We start from the raw sequence: 21,334 nt of genomic DNA on the forward strand, positions 1-21,334 counted from the left end.
TTCCAGTGAAGTCATTAAATCTGTTAAACTGCTAGTACTTTAAAATTACTGTTCTTAAAACCTGAGCTCTGCAAAAATCCAAAGATATTGGGCAAGGAAAAAAGCCATGTTGAAAAGAAATTTAGCTGTAAGCAAGTAAGAATTTTAACAATTTAAAATCCTTCCCAAAACATTAACAATATATTTCTTCAGTCTGCTTATCTTCAGCAGCTATTTAAACAGTAACTATTTCTCTAACAGAGTGATCTTAATTCCTAAGGCCCACAGGCATTGAGTCTAGGGCCATACTGCTTTAAGCGGCAGGGTGACGCTTCATATTTAGTTTATATATTTTCAATGTGCCCTGCAGCCACTGTAAGCTATCAAGATAATCAGGAGAAAACAGTTCATGTAAAACTTTGTTGCTTGTTCACAACCGTCCTAAAATTCCTGCCAGAATATGTTTCTAGAAGCCAAGAAATGGGTCTGATTTGTCTATATATACTGGCTGACTGCAATGCCTGGTACATTAATTTTTCTTGAAGTCTAGACATAGGGAAATCCAATAATTCTTTCCTGAATGTACACTCAAGTTCATTGTCACAGGATTTTAAAGTAATATTTTTTTCTTATGACTAGTTCTGCAGTGCATTGTAAAAATTTTTAGGAAATAAATATGAAAAAAGAGAAGAAACTAAAGGCTGCACACAATCAAATCAAATTCATGATTCAACCAACCATGAATCAAAAATATTCGGGGAAAAAAATTGCATCTGTACGGAACACGTAAGTACACTTTCTTTCTTATTTCCTAAACAATACAGTGTAACAACTACTTCTGTAGCATTTACATTGTATTAGGTATTATAAGTAACCTAGAGATGATTTGAAGTATATGAAAAGATGTGCATAGGTTATATGCAAATACTGTATCATTCTGTACCAGGGATGTGAGCACCTGTGAATCTGGTAACTGCATGAGGTCCTGAAACCCATCCCCCATGGATACTAAGGGATGACTGTATTCTGGGTATGTACCATAATTTTATTGAATTCCTTAGCACATTAAAAGAGAATACACATTATGTATTCTCTGTTGGAGAAATAGTTACTGCTTAAATAGCTGCTGAAGATAAGCAGACTGAAGAAATATATTGTTAATGTTTTGGGAAGGACTTTAAATTGTTAAAATTCTTACTTGCTTACAGCTAAATTTCTTTTCAACATGGCTTTTTTCCTTGCCTATAAATTTGTCCTATATTTTTCCTATCACATAGATTCATTGACATTTTTGGCTAATCAAAATATAAACAGAATTTTGTGATGCAGATGAAAGCTGTCTAATGTATGGCTGTGGAACCAGTCTCTGACCGGTGAACAGTTTTACTGTGATGACAATCTTGATGCAATGCTTTCTTTGCTCACTGCAAAACTTCTAAGATTCTGGTTTACGGTTCATCCTAAATCTGGCTGGATTTAAGTTCCTTATTTCTCTATTTTTTAGAAAATTGTATTACAAGGGCCTAGGAAGTAAATTCTCCCTGATCATATGGCTAGGACCCCAGTTTTTAACCTTTTAGTAATCTGTCCTAAATAAAGATAAAATATGTGAATATTTATTTGGATTCTTAGGAAAAGAGTTGCTCTCTTTCTGCAGGAAGTAAATAAAAGAAGGAACTAAGAATACTATCCTTTTAGGATATCCCAGTACTATGAAGAACATAGGAAGGAAGAAGTTTATAAGCAGAATCTTCTGAATTTTATTTCCAAGGCTCAATAATAACAGAAGTTCCAATTTTTAGCAACTTTTTGGAGCAATTTTTAGGCAGATATGGATCTACCACAAACACATATTTTTATTTTATATCCAACTTTGTAGAAAACACATATTTTGTGTTATTTCCAACATTTTAGTCTAATGTGGCTGTGTCTAAAATTAACTTCGTGATGTCTTCAATACAAAGCTATTAGTAACTTCATAATTAAAACTATTAATGCAGTAAAAGTGAGGTTAATTTGAAGTATGTGAATTACAGAATAATACTTAAAGACAGGTCACTAGCCAGGTGCAGTGGCTTATACCTATAATCCCAGCACTTTGGGAGGCCAAGGTGGGAGGATTGCTTGAGCCCAGGAGTTCGAGACCAGCCTGGGCAACAATGCAAGACTCTGTCTGTACAAAAAACAAAAAAGGCCAGTGCATTGTGTTAAGTTCATATAATAATTAAAACTCGGTTAATCAGCTATTACTTAGATGTTGTTCTGGAATTAAGCTTAATGAAAAGGGAAAAAAGAATTTGTTTGTTATGTCTGGTATTACTATGCAAATAATTACTTGGCAACATCTGAGATACACAGTATTCTACCTTTATTAAGTTACACTGCAGGCATAGTTCTAAGTGTTTTTCCTGTAATAACTCATTTAATCCTCATAGAAGCCCTACAAGGTACTGCATACTATCATTATAACCATTTCATGAGTAAAAAAAAAAAAAAAGTCACTAAGTTTGTTTCATAAGATTTTTTGTCTAATGAATTAGCTTAGCAAATGTCTTCATCAAACATAAGAACATTAGTCTAGCATATACATTCCATATAACTCTTTACAATCATTTCATTCAAACTGAACTTCTTTTTAAATTGTAGAAACAATACTTGGAAATGTCTTTTACTTTACAGAAAATATTCTAGCACACATAAGCCAAATTAACTCTTTTTAATCATCTTATACAAAGTAACTTTTTAAAGTATGGAAAAATAACAATAAAATATTTTTGGAAAAATCTTCTGCTTCACAGGTGACTAAATTCTTAGATTCATTATTCTCAAGTACTTCTTACTGACTGGGATAACAAGAAAACACCTAAATTTTTCTTTCTCCTTCAGGAAATCAAAAAACACCAAACAAGGATTTCTGATATATTTCTGGCAATATTTATATTGCTTAACTATTATTTGTTTGCATTATTAAAGTTTAGTTACAATTCAACTTTTAGAAAAGGTACTGGCTTAAGACAAATCAAAATTAATTGTTCACAAAAGGAATGCTGGTTATTTTGGATATTTTATTTCACATTCTAATATCTTAGTATTTTCCAAAATCTTTACTACGTAATTTTACCATGTTTAAAATTCTTAGCAAGGGACTTCCTCCTCAGGAGGCTTCCAGTTTATTGTCTATCATTACATAATAAAGTTATTTGATTCTTTAGAACTGTTTTCTCTAGTTGCAACAGCACTTTACTTATATGGCCTAAGGGTGCCACCTTGTGGCCTGCGTAGGCTTCAAGTTCAACAGCATCTAGTATGGCATAAGGTGAGAAGACTGTACCTCTGAAGTTTCACCGTTCCATTTCAAGTTATTTACCATAATTCTCACTAACTGAATTTGTGAAAATCTAAAGTTGGGATGAAGTCCAATTTTCCTTTTAAAAAAACTTTATCAAGAAAATTAATAGCAAAAATATGATTCTAGGCCTATTCAGAAATCTAAACCTCATTAAATTCACCTTAGCAGACTTTATATAAAGTGCTGCTTAAATGGCATTCTAACTTATTCATTTATTGTGTTGTTTCAAAATATAAGAATTGTAGCTTTTGCAAAATATTCCTTATTTTCTAAATAGTCTACAAAATTTAAACCAGACTTCACCCTAAATAAGTTTGAAGGTATGAGATTGTATTCTTAGAAGAAGCTTAACTGTAGTAGCCATGTGTCGCTTAATGATGGGGATATGTTCTGAGAACAGCACTGTCAGGTGCTTTCACTGTTATGTGAACATCAGAGTATCCTTAGGTTCCTACACAAGTCTAGAGGACATAGCCTACTACATGCCCATGCTATACACGACTGTATTTCCACAAAATTCTTAGAGCTGGAAGGCCATCCAACATCATTTAACTCAATCTCATTATTTTACAAATAAGGACACTGAAACCAGAAAGGCTGTAACTTTGCTACTTTACACGTTACCCCTTATCCCCACAGGTTCCAGTCCTATTCATGATTCACTGTCGAAATACAAAATGCAGTCGTGCACTGCATACTAACATTTTGGTCAACGATGGACTGCATATATGAAGGTGGTCCAGTAAGATTAGAATACAGTATTCTTACTATAACTTTTCTATGTTTAGATACAAATATTCACCAGTGTTAAAACTGCCTACAGTAGTCAGTACAGTAACATGCCGTATAGGGCTGTAGCCTAGGAACAACAGGCCATACCATATGGCCTGGGTGTGCAGTAGGCTCTTCTATCTAGGTTTGGGTAGTAAGTACACTCTGCAATGTTTACACAACAGTGAAATAATCTAATGGTGAATTTCTCAGAATGCATGTGCCTGTCATTAAGCAACGCATGACTGTACATCATCTTCAACATAATAGTTTATTTTTCACAATTCTGTTGTAATTTGTTCCTTTCCATGCTCTAGATTATGTGCTAGATGGGTACAAGCATGTACTGCATCCTTCACACAAAACACACCTAACGACAGTGGGTGGACAAGGGCCCTCCTCCCTACACTATAAAACCCTGGAGGATCTAGTGGACTTCTTTAAGGTGGGGTCTGCTGTGTGTGAAGCTATGCAAATCACTCTAGCCTACATTTACCATATTTACATCTATGGCATAGGTAAACCCTTAAAATTCAGAATTCCTTACGTATCCTTATTACACCCACATCCCACCTCACTCACTCCAACCTTCTGGGGCCCTCGTAAATAAGGATATACAACAAAAGACAACTGGACAGTGGACTAAAGAGATGGCTTAGTCAAACTGTATTTTTAAAATGGCATGTTTCTAGAACAGACGTGAAACAACTGAGGAACAGCAGAATGACTCGTATGTGTGGTATTAGATGTATTTCTTTTCTCTCCACTGGAAATGTTGATTTAATGCTGAGATCTTTGGTAGAAAAGGAATAAATAGTCTTATATCTAAGGGAGTTGAGCAGTGTCTGTGGGTTTAAAGGGAATGTGTGGCTCTTTTCCTGCTGTCCCTGCTCTGGACTGGGGGTAACCTATTTTGGGAAGGAGTCTTTCCTGCAAAGAAAGTAGGAAGTACATGCTTAGAAATGGCTCCAGATTCACAAAAGAAAAACAGAGATTCGCTGCCCCCCAAGGTTTTCTAGCCTAGTTTATGAGGATAGAAATAAATAAAGGATTATAGGCAGAAGTTGTAACTTTTGGCTAGCGCCTTCTTCATGCTGCCAATTAGGAAGGGGTGGGGCAAGAAGTGGAAGACATCAATATTCTAAAGCAGAGCTCAATCACCAGTCCTGATAACTTCTTCAGTAGAGTAATAATTTCAAGCAGAAGACAATGAATTACAGCAATTCTCTTTCTGACTGAGCCCTGGCCCCTACACACAGCCTCTCCTATTAAAATGGTGAATCTGTGAGTTAGCTCAGTTTACATGTGTGTACTCAGAGCATTCTGGACAATCTTTTAGAAAAGGGAATAGAGGATGACAAGTTCCTGTATCAGTTTCCCATGGAGCTATTTTTGCAAACTGCCCAGAGACCAGAGACTTGCCCATTGTGACTAACATGGGAAAGAATGGTCAAAGACTATGGATCTTAAGTTTTAAATAGCTACATAGCTCTTCCAGATTTGCTGCTTTCTAGGAAATGTCTTTAATAAACAGGCTTTGTTTAAACACTGTCAATTAAAACTAATTCCAAAACTAATTCCTAGTGTTAGCAACTGTTAATACAAACCTTATTTCCTTCTAATTCTTATTCTCAATCTCAAAACCATTTAATATTTTGCCATTCGTTCTATAACAAATACTAAGGAAACTGGAAATAATATGGTAAATTTCTTTATCTCAAAAAACAATTTTCTAAATGACTTGTAGATAGGAGCAGGACACAATATAAAGCTGTTAAGAACTCGTTTTTAAAAGTCTGAACAACTGCTACTTTAAACTTTTGTCCTTGTACTCAAGAGAACTACAGTGTTAAGCAAAGATAATTATGATTTAAAAATTGTTCTTTAAAATGCTATCAGAAGATAACGGCTTCACAGTCTTCAAACAATAAGAGAGTAAGTTTCCTGTTTTTAAATAAATAAATTACACTCTGAGGATTGACAAGCTTTGAATTTGGGGAAATTAACTATAATATAAAATGTTATATCTTAAGCTGTAGAGAAGTATAAGAAAAAACACACAAAAACAAATTAAAGGCAAACTTTCAGGTTTAAGGTAGCTATTAAATTTACCACTAATATTTTTGCATGTCTTCTTCAGTGACAACTACCAAAATAAATCTATTCCAAATACATCTAAATATTTTATTCAAATAGTGTCCTTTCATACCATGTCTCTCTGGCCCAAATTTTTGTTTTTAATTTTATTTTATTGGATGGTTTCAGCAGTGTAATCATTTAAAGATTAACCCGAGTTTTTAATGTCAAAGACCTTTATCTCCACATCACTTCCATCACTTAGTTGGACTTTGCACACTTAGAACTTAACTCCACCGCCCAGATCTTGACTCACAACTACCTTTTCTATTCCCTTACACTTTAGGAAATATTTCTCATTTATGTCTCTCAATCTCTCACTTATCCTCCTTTTGGCTACCCCTAGCAGGAAGAAATCTGCCTGTACCACCATCCCTAACTCTCTTCAGCCAGCTTCAAAGCAGATCACTTCCACTTCCACCAGGAAAGAAAATCCCTTACCCATCCATGAGATCAAGACATACAGAAGCAAGGACAATGAACATAAGTATAAAGTTGGGGAGAGGCCTAGCAATTGGAGAAAAGACTATAATCAACATCTAGAAAGAACTGAGCATTGGATCAAATCTCAGTGTCAGGATTCTGCTAACCTCAAAGTACAACTTGCCTCTCGCTCTAGACAAGGCTGAAGCTAGGAAAAACAACCAAGTGATCTTAAATGATAAACAGCGAAGGCAGACTTCCAGACTTGAATCAAGAGATCCATGATCTGTGAATTTATCCAGAATTATTTTTCAGGATAAGCAATAAGTACTACACACCAATCAAAAGGTTTGCATCTTAGGTCCCAACTCTGCCATTTTCTAAGGTACTCTCTTGAGTAGTCCAACTCTAAGAGTCCCAGTTTCCTCATTTGCAAAACTGGGATAATATCTGTCTTACCTACTTCACAATATTTTTGTACAGAACTTTGAAAACTATAATGAAATATACAAATATAAGATGCCATATATTTTTTTCTTAGTTTCTTAGTAAAAGTTTCCCTCAAAATAAGTTCACTTTGAGTTAAGGGTAAAATGATTTCCACATCTTGGTAACAACAAGTAAAAAGATTTCTGCCTTGAACGGGGTCAGAGCAACTTGTAGAGTTTGGTGCTCTTTACAGAGTGAACAAGCAGAGAAGCCCAAGGAGATAATAACAGTATTGTACACTGGCACAGGAGTACGTACATAGGGCAGATCAAAGTCTCAAATGGGTATTTTGCCAAAGCTTTAATATCATATCTAAAACCAGCACTCCAGAGGCTGGGTGTGCTGACTCATGCCTGTAATCCCAGCACTTTGGGAGGCAGAGGTAGGAGAATTGCTTCAGCCCAGGCATTCGAGACAAGCCTGGGCAACATAGTGAGACCCTGTCTCTTAAAAAAAAAATACATATATACACATATACACACACACATATATATATGTGGGGGTGTGTGTGTGTGTATTAGTTGGGTGTGGTGACACGCACCTGTAGTCCCAGCTACTCGGGAGACTGAGGTGGGAGGATGGTGATATGATTTGGCTTCGTGTCCTCACTCAAATCTCATCTTAAATTGTAGTCCCCACATGTCAAGGGAGGGACCTGGTGGGAGGTGAATGGAGCATAGGGGTGGTTTCTCCCATGCTGTTCTCATGATAGTGAGGGAGAACTAACAAGATCAGATGGTTTTAAAATTGACAGTTTCCCCCACACTCTCTCTTGCCACCATATAAGATGTTCCTTGCTTCTCCATAACCTTCCACCATGATTCCAAGTTTCTTGAAGCCTCCCCAACCATGTGGAACCACGCATCAATTAAACCTTTTGTTTATAAATTACCCAGCCTCAAGTAGTGTCTTTTCTTTTTTTTTTTTTTTTTGAGACAGAGTCTTGCTCTGTCGCCCAGGCTGGTGTGCTGGGGCGCAATCTTGGCTCACCGCAAGCTCTAGTTTGCGGGTTCACACCATTCTCCTGCCTCAGCCTCCCAAGAAGCTGGGACTACAGGTGCCCGCCACCACGCCCGGCTAATTTTTTGTATTTTTTAGTACAGACGGGGTTTCACCATGTTAGCCAGGATGGTCTCAATCTCCTGACCTCGTGATCCACCCGCCTCGGCCTCCCAAAGTGCTGGGATTACAGGCGTCAGCCACCGTGCCCGGCCTCAAGTAGTATCTTTATAGCAGTGTGAAAACAGACTAATACAGAGAATTAGTACCAGGATTGGGGCGCTGCCATAAAAATAACCTGAAAAAATGGAAGTGACTTTGGAACTGGGTAACAGGCAAAGGTTGGAACAGTTTGGGGGACTCAGAAGATATGGGAAAGCCTGGAACTTCCTAGAGACTTGCTGAATGATTTTAACCAAAATGCTGATAGTGATATGGACAATGAAATCAAGGCTGAGGTGGTCTCAGAAAGAGATGAGGAACTTAATGGGAACTGGAGTAAAGGTCACTCATGCTATGCTTTAGTAAAAAGACCGGTGGCACTTTGCCCCTACCCTAGAGATCTGTGGAACTTTGAACTTGAGAGAGATGATTTAGGGTATCTGGCAGAAGAAATTTCTAAGCAGCAAAGCATTAAAGATGGGGCCTGGATTTTTCTGAGTGTACAAATGGGTTCACAAAGAGATAATCTGCAATTGGAATTTATGCTTAAAAGGGAAGCAGAGCATAAAAGTTTGGAAATTTGCAGCCTGACTGGTAGAAAAGAAAACCCCATTTTCTGGGGAGAAACTCAAGCATGCTACAAAAATTTGCCTAAGCAACAAGGAACAGAATGTTAATAGCCAAGAAAATGGGAAAAATTTCGCCAAGGCATGTCAGAGATCTTCATGGCAGCCCCTTCCATCACAGGCCAGAAGGCCTAGGAGGGAAAAATGGTTTTGTGGGCTGGGATCAGGCCCCTGCTGCTCTCTGCAGTCTCGGAATATGGTGTCCAGCGTCCCGGCTACTCCAGCTCCAGCCATGGCTAAAAGGGGCCAGACTACAGCTCAGACCATTGCTTCTGAGGGTGCGGGCCCCAAGCCTTGGCACCTTCCATGTGGTGTTGGGCCTGCAGGTGTGCAGAAGACAAGAGTTGAGCTTTGGGAACCTCCATCTAGATTTCAGAGGACATATGGAAATGCCTGGATGTCCAGACGGAAGTCTGCTGCAGGGGCAGAACTCTTATAGAGAACCTCTGCCAGGGCAGTGTGGAAGGGAAATGTGGGGATGGAGCCCCCACACCGAGTCCCCACTGGGGCACTGCCTAGTGGAACTATGAGAAGAGGGCCACTGTCCTCCAGACCACAGAAAAGTAGATCTAATGACAGCTTGCACCGTGCGTCTGGAAAAGCAACAGGCATTCAATGCCAGCCCATGAAAGCACCACAGGGGCTGTACCCTGCAGAGCCACAGGGGCAAAGCTGCCCAAGGCCATGGGAGCACACCCCTTGCATCAGCGTACCCTGGGTGTGAGACATGGAGTTAAAGGAGATTTTGGAGTTTAAGATTTAATGACTGCGTGGCTGGGTTTCAGACTTGCATAGGGCCTGAGGCCCCTTTGTTTTGGCCAATTTCTCCCATTTGGAATGGGAGCATCTACCCAATGCCTGTGCCCCCATTGTATCTTGGAAGTAACTAACTTGCTTTTGATTTTACAGACTCATAGATGGAAGAGACTTGCCTTGTCTCAGATCAGATTTGGACTTGGACTTTAGGTTAATGTTGGAATGAGTTAAGACTCTGGGGGACTATTGGGAAGGCATGATTGGTTTGAAATGTGAAAAGGACATATTTTGGAGGGGCCAGGGGCAGAACGATATGGTTTGGCTCTATGTCCCCACCCAAATCTCATCTCAAATTGTAATCCCCATATGTCAAGGGAGGGACCTGGTGGGAGGTGACTGGATCATAGGGGCGGTTTCCCTCATGCTGTTTTCATGATACTGAGGGAGTGCCCATGAGATTTGATGGTTTTAAAAGTGGCATTTTCTCTCTCTCTCCTGTCGTCATATAAGATGTGCCTTGCTTACCTTTTACCTTCCCCAGGGATTCTAAGTTTCCCGAGGCCTCTCCAGCCATGAGGAACTGTTAGTCAATTGAACTTCTTTTGTTTATAAGCTATTTAGAGCAGTGTGAAAACAGACTAATTCAAATGGCTTAAGCCTGGGAGCTTGAGGCTGCAGTAAGCTGTGATCATGCCACAGCACTCTAGCCTGGGCAACAGAGTAAGATCTTGTCTTAAAAAATAGAATAAAATAAAATAAAACCAGTACCCCATACATATACTCCAAAGACACTGCTCCAAAATTCTCTGCCGGTGGTAACAATACCTCCCTAGAAACCCTGTCTTCAAATCCTTGATGCTTTCTTTTCTCCTGACACTGAATCAGACACAAAGCCCTGTCAGTTCTTTCATTGTCTTGCAAATTCTTTTTCCATTTTATTGACACTGCCTTCACTCTTAATTTGTGCCCTAACAAACAATTTTATACATGAAGTTTTCCAGTATCTTCCTAACTGGTCTCTCAGTCTCACTCTCTCTTCTGTCACCCCCTAACCCCAGTCAATCGCATGAAGCTACCATGCTCATTTTTTCATCCCATGCTTTGTGAGCATCACTTCCAAGCTAAAAGTATTTTTAGTAGCTCCCATGGCCCAAGCATGGCCTTCTACTTTAGTTATTCTCCATTTCCACTTTTGCCTCTCTACAATCCGTTCTCAATACAGGAAAAAAAAAATCTTCCAAAAACACAAACCATTTCCTTACCTGAAATATGTCAATGGCAGCCCAATGCATTTAAAACAGCCAAAATCCTTAATAAAGGATAAATTATAAGGCTACAAAGCCCTGATAATTTTGTTCCTGCCTACCTCTCCAAATTCATCTTTAACCATTCCCCTTTCTTGTTTTCTATACTCTACCCGTGATTGCCTCCTTTACATTCCCTGAAGCTCCTTCCTGCCTAAGGGGTGCACTTACTTCTCTTTCTGCTAGAATGTACTTCCCCTGGATGGAGAATCATTCAGGTCTCAGCTCAAATGTCACCTACTTCTCCCCACGTTACTTCTCACATCACCCTGCTTACTTTGTTCGTGTTTTCATTACAATCTATAATTTTCTTATGTGCTTAATCATGATGTACACATCTCCCCAGTTTGAAAGTAAACTTTGAGCGCATGAGTTTGTCTTGTTCTGCACTATCCACAGTATTTCGCATTACCTATTACACACTAAGTGCTCAACCTGTATCTTTTCTGTTAAGTGAATGTATGGTCCAAACACAAAATATGCATTCAAACAAGTCTTTCAGTGGAGTCTGGAAGTCAGTATAAATGCTTATATAATGACAATGAAAATGAAGGAATTGGCAGGGCGCGGTGGCTCACGTCTGTAATCCCAGCACTTTGGGAGGCTGAGGCGGGTGGATCATGAGGTCAGGAGATCGAGACCACCCTGGCTAACATGGTGAAACCCCGTCTCTACTAAAAATACAAAAAATTAGCCAGGTATGGTGGCAGGTGCCTGTAGTCCCAGCTACTCGGGAGGCTGAGGCAGGAGAATGGCATAAACCCAGGAGGCGGAGCTTGCAGTGAGCTGAGATCGTGCCACTGCACTCCAGCCTGGGGGACAGAGCGAGACTCCGTCTCAAAAATAAAAAAAAAGAAAGAAAATGAAGGCATTCACTGAAGGTACCCAAAAAATATAACTAAACTAAAAATGTATGACAAAAATTGGGTACCAATAAAATTGATATCACATTTAAAAAGAAATCATGTTCACATGACTACTTCTTGAACATCTTTTAATGTCCGAGAAATAGGAGTATTTAGAAATAATAAACATTTGTTGACTCTTCCCATAAGCAGGTACATATTAGATAGAAATGCAATATGATATACACCTATTTATGTATCCACAAAAATTTTTAGAAATAAGAAATTTTTTTAAATTAAAAACAAATTTTAAAGATCTACTCAGAAATGAAAAAAAAAAAGAAAGAAAGAAATGCAATAGCAATATGAAAGCAAAACAATAGTTTGGGTATTTCACACTTATTTTACATAATATGGAACACTAGCATTAATGCTGGTTTTTTTTTTTTTTTTTTAATTCAGATTTTTTTTTTAAACAGATGGTGTCTCACTGTGCTGCCCAGGCTGGCCTCAAACTCCTGGGTTCAAGTGATCCTCCTGCCTTAACCTCCCAAAGTGCTAGGACTACAAGTGTGAGCCACTGTGCCCAGCCTGGAATGTTTTAACAAGTTAAATATTCAACACATTTGAAGTAAAAAACAACATTTCAGAACATTAAAAACCCATAAATGTATAAAAATACAAGTGTTAAACATATATTGCCATTCTAATATAAATTAGGAAAAGAATAAAGTGAAACATTTTAAAAGAAGCCATATAAAAATGGGGAAAATTTAAATAATCACCAAAAAATTGAGAATAACATTCTGATTTCTTCAAAAGCACAATTCTGCAAAAAAAATAAAAAAAAAAAAACTGCATTACTAGTATCACGACTGAGCTATGAGCATATCTTTCATTATTTATCTTTTTAAAAATGGTCTTTATTTTTTAGATCAGTTTTGGGTTCACAGCAACACTGAGCAGATTTCCCATATCCCCCACCCTGCCACCACCAGAGGGTACATCTGTTATGACTGATGATCCTACACTAACACATCATTATCACCCAAAGTCCGTAGTTTACATTAGGGTTCACTCTTGGTGTTATACATTCTATGGGTTTAGACAAATGTATAATGACATGTATTCATCATTACAGTATCATGCAGATTAGGTTCACTGCCCTAAAAATCTTCGGGGCTCTGCCTATGCATCCCTCCCTTTACCCAACCCCTGATATTTTTATTGTCTCTATCATTTTGCCTTTTCCAGAATGTCATATAATGGAAATCATACAGTATGTAGCTGTTTCAGATTGGCTTCTTTCCCTTGTAATATGTATTAAGTTTCCTGTATCTTTTCACAGCTTCATAGCTTCTCTTTAGGACCGCATAATATACCATTCTTTGTATGTATTACAGTTTATCTGTTCACCTACTGAAGGACATCTTGGTTGCTTCCATGTTCTGGCAATTATGAATAAGGCTGATGTGAACATCCACATGCAGGTTTCTGTGTGGACAGTTTTTCACTCCTTTGGCTAAATACCAAGGAATGTAATTGCTGGATGGTAAGAGCATGTTTAGTTTTTTTAAGAAACCACCAAATCGTCTCCCAAAGTGGCTGTACCATTTTGCATTCCCACTAGCAATGAATAAGAGTTCCTGTTAATCCACATTCTCACCATCATTTGGTGGTGGTGTCAGCATTCTAGATTTTAGCCATTTTAGTAAGTGTGTAGTGGGATCTCACTGTTTTAATTTGCATTTCCCTGATGACATATGACGTGGAGCATCTTTTTCATATGTTTATTTGCCATGTGTATATCTTCTGTGATGAGGTGTCCATTAAGATCTTTGGCTTATTTTTAAAATCAGGTTGTTCATTTTCTTTCTTTCTTTTTTTTTTGAGTACAGGGGACTTCATTGATGGTACACGACAAGGCAGAGCTTTGTGGGGTCTGCATGGAAATTGTGAGGAGGGGAGGTTCCAAGTGTGGTGGGGGACTGAGTGTGACAGGGACTCCCCAGAAGCTGAAGGTCTCTCTCTTCCTCTTGTGCTCTCACTGGGGCTGGCTGTCAAGGAGTCTTACTCCTTGGAGGCCATATGGGCCACCACCCTGTTGCTGTAGCCAAATTCATTGTTATATGAGGAAATGATCTTGACAAAGTGGTCACTGAGGGCAAAGCCAGCCCCAGCACTGAAAGTGGAAAAGTGGGTGTCACTGTTCAAGTCAGAGGAAACAACCTGGTGTTCAGCGTAGCCCAGGATGCCCTTGAGGGGCCCTCCAACGCCTGCTTCACCACCTTTTTGATGTCATCATATTTGGCAGGTTTCTCCAGATGGCAGGTCAGGTCCACAACCAACACACTTGCAGAAGGGAACATGGAAGGCCATGTCAGTGAGCTTCCTGTTCAGCTCGGGGATGGCCTTGCCTACAGTCTTGGCAGCACCAGTAGATACAGGGATGATGTTCTGGAGAGCCCCACAGACATCATGCCACAGTTTCCCACGGAGACCATCCACAGTCTTCTGGGTCACGAGTCCTTCCACAATGCCAGAGTTGTCATGGGTGGGCTTGGTCAGTGGGATTAAGCAGTTGGTAGTACAGGAGGCATTGCTGATGATCTTGAGGCTGTTTTCATACTTCTCATGGATCATGCCCATTATGAACATGGGGGCATCAGCAGAGGGGGTAGAGATAATGACCCTTTTGGCTCCCCCGTTACGTAAGCCCTGGCCGAGATTCTCCATGGTCGTGAAGATGCCAGTGGACTCCATAGTGTACTCAGCGTCAGCATCACCCCATTTGATTTTGGTGGGATCTTGCTCCTGGAAGATGGTGATGGGATTTCCATTAATGACAAGCTTCCATTCTCAGCCTTGACGGTGCAGTGGGATTTGCCATGGGTAGAAATACCAGGAAGATGTTGACCATGTAGTTGAGGTCAATGAAGGGTCATTGATGGCGACAATATCCACTTTACTAGAGTTAAAAGCAGCCCTGGTGACCAGGCGCTCAATATGGCCAAATCTATTTACTCTGGCCTTCACCTTCACCATGGTGTCTTACAGACATGGCTTTGAGAAGAGGATGGTGAGCACTGAGCAACTCCAGCCAGCGCCCATACCCACCTTTCTTTTTGTTGAGTTTTAAGAGTTCTTTGTGTATTTTGCATAACAGCCTTTATCATATATGTCTTTTGAAAACATTTTGGGCTGGGTGCAGTGGCTCACACCTGTAATCCCAGCACTTTGGGAGACCGAGGTGGGCGGATCACCTGAGGTCAGGAGTTCGAGACCAGCCTGGCCAACATGGTGAAACCCCGTCTCTACTAAAAATACAAAAATCAGCCAGGCATAGTGGTGTACATCTGTAATTCCAGGAACTCAGGAGGCTGAGGCAGGAGAGGAGGTTGCAGTGAGCCAAGATCGCACCACTGCACTCCAGCCTGGGTGACAGAGTGAGACTCCGTCTTAAAAAAAAAAAAAAAGAAAAGAAAAGAAAACATTTCTCCCAGTCTGTGCCTTTTATTTTTATTCTCTTAATAGTGTCTCTGCAGAGCAGAGAATTTTAATTTTAATGAAGTCCAACTATCAATTCTTTCATACTGTACAATTTCAATTAAGTGACACTCTGGGAAAGACAAAATTAAAGAGACAGTAAAAATATCCATGGTTTGGGGTTAGAAAGGAGGGAGAAAAGAACAGGCAGGGCACAGACGATTTTTAGGGCAGTGAACCTAATCTGTATGATACTATAATATGGATACATGTCATTATAAATTTGTCCAAACACACAGAAAATGTAACACCGAGTGAACCCTAATCGTGAAAGAAATCATGCCTTTGGTGTCGTATCTAAAAAGTCATCACCAAACGCAAGGTCATCTGGATTTTCTCCTATGTTATCTTCTGCGATCCACTTTCAGTTCATTTTTACGACGGGTGTAAAGTCTGTGTCGAGATCAAATTTTTTTGCATGTAAATGTCCAGTTGTTCCAGCATCATTTATTGAAAAACTATTTTTCTCCATTGTATCCTTTGCTTTTTTGTCAAAGATCAGCTGACTATATTTATGTAGGTCTATTTCTAGGCTTTCTATTTAGTTCCATTACCATAGCTTCACAGTAAATCCTGAAGGTGGGGAGTGTCAGTCTTCCAACTTTGCTCTCTTCCAATCTTGTGTTGGTTATTCTGGGTCTTTTGCCTTTCCACATAATCTTTATAATCAGTTTGTCAATATCCACAAAACAACTTGCTGGGATTTTGACTGGGATTGATTGGGTTGGGAAAAAGTGACATCTTGACAATACTGAGTCAGTCTATACACAAGCCTGGAATATCTCTCCATTAGTTTAGTTCTTCTTTGATTTCTTTAATCAGTTTTGTAGTTTTCCTCCTATAGTCTAATGCATATTTTGTTAGATTGCTTTTGGAGGGTGCTAATGTAAACAGTATTGTGTTTTTAATTACAAATTCCACTTGTTCATTGCTGTTATATAGGAAAGCAATTAATTTTTGCCTATTACCTTTGTATCCTGCATTCTTGCTATAATTGTTTATTAGTTCCAGGAGGGGTTTTGTCAGTTTATTCAGATTTTCTACATAGATGATCATGTCATCTGCAAATAAAGGTAGTTTTATTTCTTTATTCCCAATCTGTATAACTTTTATTTATTTTACTTTATGTTTTGAGATGGAGTCTCATGCTGTCACCCCGGCTGGAGTTTAGTGGTGCAATCTTGGCTCACTGCAACCTCTGCTTCCTGGGCTCAAGCAATTCTCCTGCCTCAGAATCCCAAGTAGCTGGGATTACAGGCGTGAGCCACTGCGCCTGGCCTGTGTAATTTTTATTTTCTTTTCTTACTGCATTAGCTAGGACTTCCAATATGGCATTGAAAAGCAGTGGTGAAAAGGAACATCCTTGCTTTGTTCCTCATCTCAGTGAGAAACCTCCAAGTTTCTCACCATTAGGTATATTAGCTGTAGGGTTTTTGAAGATCTTTTTTTTTATTGAGTTAAGGAAGTTCTCCTTTATTTGTAGTTTACTGAGAGTTTTTTCATAATCATAAACAGGTTTTAGATTTTATTAAATACTTTTGTTACATCTACTTATAGTATCATGCGATTTTTCTTCTTTAGCCTAATGAATGTGATGAATTACATTAACTGATTTTCAAATGTTGAAGCAGCCTGGCATATCTGGGATAAATTCCACTTGGTGAGGATGCTAAGTATTTTTGTACATTGTTGGATCTGATTTGCTAATATTTTGTTGAGGATTTTTGCATCTTTGTTCATGAGAAATATTGGTCTATAGTTTTATTTTCCTGTAATGTCTTTGGTTTTGGTATTAGGGAAATGTTGGCCTCATTGAATGAGTTAAGAAGTATTGCCTCTGCTTCTATCCTCTGAAAGAGGTTGTAGGCAGTTGGTATAACTTCTTCCTTACATGTGTGGTAGAATTCACCAGTGAACCCACCTGGGCCTGATCCTGTTTTAGGAGGTTATGCATTTTTTATTCAATTTCTCTAATGAATGAATATACGCCTATTCCGATGGTTGATTTCTTTTTGTGTGAATTTTGGTAGCTTGTGCTTTTCAAATAATTGGTGAATTTCATCTAGGTTATCAAATTTGTGGGCAGAGAGTTGTTCGTAGTATACCTTTATTATCCTTTTAATGTCCATGGGATCTCTAGTGATGTCCTCTCCCATTTCTGATATTAGTAATATATGTCCTCTCTTTTCTTAGTGTGGCTGGAGGCTTATTAATTTTACTGGTCTTTTCAAAGAACCAACTTTTAGTTTCCCTGATTTTCTCTATTGATTTCTCTTTCAGTTTTATTAATTTATGCTCTAATTCTTATTTCTTTTCTTCTGCTTACTTTGGGTTTAATTTGCTCTTCTTTTTCTAGTTTCATAAGGTGGAAGCTTTAGATGGTTGATTTTGGATGTTTCTTCTTTTCCAATATATACATTCAATGCTATAAATTTTCCTCTAAGCACTGCTTTTGCTGTATCCCACAAATGTCAGGCTATGTTTTCACTTTCATTTGGTTCAAAATATTTATTAATTTCTCTAGAGATTTCTTCATTGACTTATGTTATTTAGAAATGTGTTATTTAATTTCTAAGAATTCAGTGATTTTCCAGCTATCTTTCTGTTATCAAATTCTAATTCAATTCCTTTTGGTCTGAGATCAGATATTGGATGATTTCTATTTTGGCCAATTCCAAAACAGCTACAGCCTCACTCATTACTTTGTGCTTGTACTCTACAGAGATGGTTAACCTATTTACTATTCTGACTATACTTTGGGGCTTTTTTTTTTTTTCCTCATCAGTTATTGCCAGGTGCCCAAACATGAATTTAATATATTACTTTGACTGAAAATCAACTATGTGTTTTTAATTTCCTCAGATGTCCACGGCCTACCTAGACTCCATTCCCACCTGTTCCGCTGATACTCAGCTCTACTACTCTTCACTGCTCATATGCTTTGGAGGGGTCAGTCTTCATTATCTAAAGCCATGTAACAGATCACATTCCCCCAGCTATTGTGGTTTATTTAAAAGTGAGCAAGTGACCAGTGCAATAAAAACTCTTTGCTTGGAATGCCAGAGAAATACATTCACTTTATTTTTCTAAAAATATGGTATGTAAATGAGATATCTAAAACTGCTTTTGTCATTTTGATATATATTTCATAGATAGCAAGTATACAGAGTGAGGCAGAACAGATAAACAGGGCCAAGCCTTGGGCTTTTCATATTACGGGTATCAATAAAGGATCTTTTTAAGACAGTTTAAATTAGGTTTTCTGTTACTTAGAACAAAATATCTAAATGACACAGAATCTGAAGTGGTCATTACTATTTGATTTCCACTCTTATATGTTTCTGTCATTGCTTCTTAAAAAGGGAAAAAAATATTGTTTGTAGTACATGTTTCAGCAAAAGACAAAGGTCAAAGGAAGGGTGAAGTACACTGATATTTAACTCCCTTTGAGAAGGAGTTGAATTAAGGCCTAAGAAATCTCATGTTCAGCACAGGAGATTGAACACTGACTGAGAACTTGGTAAATTCTAGGAAATAACCAAGGAGATAACCTGAAGAACAAGCTGAAAGAATATTCTTAATAAACAAGTGAAATAAAAATAAGCCTATTGTGGGAAAACTCTTTTATAAGCAATCCACAGTTTCTGTTGTGTTTTAAAAAAAAAATCAGCATTAACAGTCAATGGGCAAAATACAGCCAAAAGACTGAGGAGAGGGCAGAGGGGCAGATTTAAATTAAAGTAGCAGCACTGCTGGGCTAATGGAAAAAAGATGACTGATAGTAGGACTAAAACTGCCACCAAAGTTAAAATGCCTGTATAAGTTGTTTCAACAAAGTCACACTCAGAACATTTTTGTTTTTTTAATTAAACTTAGGCAGGTTGAGCTCGGTGGCTCATGCCTGTAATCCTAGCACTTTGGGAGGCCCCAGCAGATCACTTGAGGTCAGGAGTTTGAGACCAGCCTGGCCAATATAGTCAAACCCCATCTCCACTAAAAATACAAAACTTAGCTGGGTGTGATGGCATGTGCCTGCAGTCGCAGCTACTTGGGAGGCTGAGACAGGAGAATTGCTTCAACCCAGGAGGCAGAGGCTACAGTGAGCTGAGGTTGCACCACTGCACTCCAGCCTGGGAGACAGGCAAAATTCCATCTCAAAAACAAACAAACAAACAAAAAACAAAAAAACTTAGGTGAACCAAAAAAAGGCATCATAATGTAATAAAAGAAAATACAGGTTATTTAGCTAGTTTTCATATGTTTAGTTTAAAAAATAAAATACAGTAGAGTATCGAATGTCATAAAGACCCAATATGGAAAGGTAGCTAAATAAACCATTTGTGCTCTTGCATTTGTTTCTGATTTACTTGGTACCATACCTAAATAATATTGTGCACAAATCTTTTAATTGATTGTATTCAGAAATTTATTAAAAGTACCACTTACTAGTTTACTAAATGCATGCAAGTATCTGTATATGATTTCTTTGGCATATGTGTGTTTAAGGCAACATGAGAAAGAGCTAGAGACAGGAAAGCTGTCCCTTTTAAAATCAAATTGGTGTATATCTCCTGTTTATTCAACATGTTTTGGCCTTGGAATTGTTTCTCTAATAATGTACTAGCAAGTCAGACATTAAGTTATTTAAGGTATCTAAACACTGATCTGGTGGAAGTGCTAATAATCCTTGTGAACAAAGATAAGCTTCAGAAAAACTGAACAGCACTAAAAAAAAGTATCTACTTTGGAAAATAATGATCCTTTGTAACTGATTTTGGTTTTAGATATAAAGTTTCCATTGGTAATTTCTAATGTCTGTTTACCAGTTTAATTTTTAAAAGTACTTGGCTGGGTGCAGTGACTCACACCTGTAGTCCCAGCACTTTTGGAAATCTGGAGCAAGAGGATCACTTGAGCCTAAGGATTCCAGACCAGCCTGGGCAACACAGTGTGAAACCCCATCTCTACAAAAACATTTAAAAATAAACATTGCATGGTGGTGCGTGCCTGTTGTCCCAGGTACTCGAGGCTAAGGCAGGAGGATCACTCGAGCCCAGGAGGTGGAGGGTGCATTCAGCCATGATTGTGCCACTGCACTCCAGCCTGGGCAACAGAGCAAAGCCCTGTCTCAAAAAAAACACAAGGAAAAAAAAAAGTACTTAGCCAGGCACAGTGGCTCATGCCTGTAATACCAGCACTTTGAGAGGCTGAGGTGGATCACTTGAGGTCAGGAGTTAGAGACCAGCCTGGCCAACATGGTGAAATCTCATCTCTACTAAAAATACAAAAATTAGCCGGGTGTGGTGGTGTGTGCCTGTGATCCCAGCTACTCAGGAGGCTGAGGCAGAAGAATTGTTTCATGCAGTGAGCCAAGATTGTACCACTGCATTCCAACCTGGGTGACAGAGTGAGACTCCACGTCCAAAAAAACAAAAAAAACAAAAAAAACAAAAAAAAAAAACAAAACTTTCACAAAGATATAACCATAAACTTAAGTTTTAATAATACTGAAAGTTATTTTAAATAGAAATCTTTTACAAACATCACAATAGTGTTTTTTATAGAATGCCTAGACAAAACCCAATTCTCTATTTTCCTTATAGGAAATCTAGAGAAAATCTTCAGTAGAATGGTACTAGTATGACAAATTCAAAATTATAGTCTCAAAAGTTCTTTCATTTTTAAAGGATAAAAAAAAAAAAAAAAAAAAGAATGTCAACATGGAGTCAGTGAAAAAATTCTACACCAGAAGCAAAGAGGTGCACTAGATCTACATGAAGAAAAGCACATCACTGAGAATTAGTTACCATAAGAAAATGAAAAAAATCCAGAAAAATACTGTGCTCTCAGGGACATACAAAAAATTAAGAACTCAGGGTGCAGGAAAAACAGTATTGGAGAATATTGGGACTTAAAAAAAAGACTAAGTTAAATAAAAACACAACAGAA

At 38.3% G+C, this 21,334-nt stretch overlaps 1 protein-coding gene and 1 pseudogene across 11 annotated transcripts in view; both read right to left on the minus strand.

The window, feature by feature from the left end:
• The window catches only part of ANKRD46 (ankyrin repeat domain 46), a 42,614-nt gene that overhangs the window by 17,081 nt on the left and 4,199 nt on the right, over positions 1 to 21,334 (minus strand). The window lies entirely within an intron of this gene.
• Positions 13,707 to 15,018, minus strand: LOC709183 (glyceraldehyde-3-phosphate dehydrogenase pseudogene; annotated as a pseudogene).

Source organism: Macaca mulatta, chromosome 8 (assembly GCF_049350105.2).
Source record: "Macaca mulatta isolate MMU2019108-1 chromosome 8, T2T-MMU8v2.0, whole genome shotgun sequence".
NCBI lineage: Eukaryota > Metazoa > Chordata > Mammalia > Primates > Cercopithecidae > Macaca > Macaca mulatta.